Source organism: Pavona decussata, unplaced genomic scaffold (assembly GCF_977016875.1).
Source record: "Pavona decussata unplaced genomic scaffold, jaPavDecu1.1 SCAFFOLD_3712, whole genome shotgun sequence".
NCBI classification, from domain to species: domain Eukaryota; kingdom Metazoa; phylum Cnidaria; class Anthozoa; order Scleractinia; family Agariciidae; genus Pavona; species Pavona decussata.
The window spans coordinates 15,001-17,500 of record NW_028146523.1 but is presented as its reverse complement, the minus strand read 5'-3'; the positions used below and the strand labels follow the sequence as shown (position 1 = coordinate 17,500).

Here is a 2,500-nt window from a genome sequence, read left to right as displayed (position 1 = left end):
ACCGCGGGTGCTGGCACCAGACTTGTCCTCCAATGGATCCTCGTTAAAGGATTTAAGTTGTACTCATTCCAATTACAAGACTTGTAAAAGCCCTGTATTGTTATTTCTTGTCACTACCTCCCTGAGTCAGGATTGGGTAATTTGCGCGCCTGCTGCCTTCCTTGGATGTGGTAGCCGTTTCTCAGGCTCCCTCTCCGGAATCGAACCCTAATTCTCCGTCACCCGTTGCAACCATGGTAAGCCACTACCTTACCATCGACAGTTGATAGGGCAGAAATTTGAATGAAACATCGCCAGCGCAAGGCCGTGCGATTCGATCAGTTACTATGAATCACCAAATGACCGGGCAGAACCCGCATTGGTTTTTAATCTAATAAATACATCCCTTCCAGAAGTCGGGACTTTTCGCATGTATTAGCTCTAGAATTACTACGGTTATCCAAGTAGTAATGGTACAATCAAATAAACGATAACTGATTTAATGAGCCATTCGCAGTTTCACAGTACAAGTGCTTATACTTAGACATGCATGGCTTAATCTTTGAGACAAGCATATGACTACTGGCAGGATCAACCAGGTAACTATCCACCGCAGGGAACAGAAGTTCCTTGCTAAGCGGCCCCCCTCCGCAGAGGGAGAGCAAGCTTTCTTAGATTTTGCCTCCACGGGGGGAACCCATGAGCCAAACGGACCACACGGTCCCTCGGTCAAGGGAAACCCCGTCTTGTTTGCCACGTCTTTCTCACAACTGGACCCGTGCACAGTTCAGGCATACCTGTCAGACTCGCCAAGCGAGCTGAAGGAAGGCAAGAAAAGTGCTTCTGCGAAGGAAAATATCCTCCTGCTCTTTTGTCTCTATCATTAGCCAAAGGCTAGCGTACACAACTTCCATCTACACTCTGCCTGCCACTACAGTGACAATGCTTTCGGGCATCATCTTTTCCCTCCTTCGAAAGGAAAGCTACAAGCCCAACTTTCCTTGCCCGTTAGTCAATTCTGCCCTCTATTTCTCCGCCTTGCCGCCGTGGAACATAAGGGACAGGGTTTACTAGCCAGCTCCTCTCGGAACCTTTGCGACCAACCTGCCCACACTATAACCCCCAAACGCTAATAAGGAGACTGCATGATATGGTAGACAGAAAATAAAAACGCGAAAAAAATGAAATTTTGAAAATCGAACCCACAACCAGCCAAATCGTTTGTAAGTCATGCCAAATGACTGGTGACATCTTAAAAACCCATTGAAGCCACAACATCCCATAATTTCACGCTTTTAAAGATTTGTCACTATACGCACTGTAAGTACCTCACTAATTCTCACCTCAGATTTTACGGGAACATGTTCAAATTTTAACACGCCTCTCAGCACGACCAATTACATTAAAATTCATCGCAAAAGTCAGAATTCTCCAATTTTTGAAAAATTCACTATATTCACTGTAAGTACCTCGCTAGACAGTGGAGACCTCAGATTTTACGGGAACATGATCAACTTTCGACACACCTCTCAGCACGAGCAGTTACATAGAAATCCATCAGGAAAGTCGTGCTGTGAAGAGGTCTTTCGACTAAGAAAAATGGTGGTGTGAGGAGGAGTCACCTAAATCAGAGAAAAATACTCTTATAGGAGACTGCTACGAAAGACATTTCTGAGTCCACTGGCCCTAGTCCCCTAATAAGTGTATTTCTGTTTGTTTTAAGAAGGTCCTCCTGACATCACCAATCTTCTGTCTTCAATCCTAACCCCAACGTTAACCCTAACGCTAACCCTAACCCTACCTCCCTCAGGGGCAGTTCTATGGTTATGATCCCACGGTAGGCAGAAAAACTATCCCAATCTAGGTTTTCTTGTATGCTGACTCCATTTTAAATGCTTTTACTTGAGTCTGACAAAGGCAAAGCCAAATACTCACCCCTATATGGACGGGGAAGCAAAGTGCGGATTTTGGTAGGTCGGCATTTTCAATCAGGAATGTTGCCATTCGAAAGAGCGTCCAAAAAAACTTGGTTGGGACACATTTATTTTAGAAATTAGCGACCTAACCAGAAGTGCACTTTTTGGTGGGCCTACCCTACCCCCCTCAGGAGCAGTTCTATGGTTATAATACCACGGAAGGCACAAAACCTATCCCAAACTAGGTTTTCTTGTATGCTGATTCCATTTTCAATGTGTTTCCTTGACTCTGACGAAAGCAAAGCCAAATACTCACCCCTATATGGACGGGGAAGCAAAGTGCGGATTTTGGTAGGTCGGCATTTTCAATCAGGAATGTTGCCATTCGAAAGAGCGTCCAAAAAAACTTGGTTGGGACACATTTATTTTAGAAATTAGCGACCTAACCAGAAGTGCACTTTTTGGTGGGCCTACCCTACCCCCCTCAGGAGCAGTTCTATGGTTATAATACCACGGAAGGCAAAAACCTATCCCAAACTAGGTTTTCTTGTATGCTGATTCCATTTTCAATGTGTTTCCTTGACTCTGACGGAAGCAAAGTCAAA

The 2,500-nt window shown here is 44.8% G+C and overlaps 1 non-coding gene across 1 annotated transcript in view; it reads right to left on the bottom strand.

Annotated features, from left to right (window-relative positions):
• The window catches only part of LOC146445915 (small subunit ribosomal RNA), a 1,800-nt gene extending 1,219 nt beyond the window's left edge, over positions 1-581 (bottom strand). Inside the window, exon 1 of the ribosomal RNA XR_014863131.1 lies at positions 1-581. This exon is cut by the window's left edge and continues 1,219 nt beyond it. This is a non-coding gene — a ribosomal RNA (small subunit ribosomal RNA).
• Between the last annotated feature and the right edge of the window lie 1,919 nt (positions 582-2,500).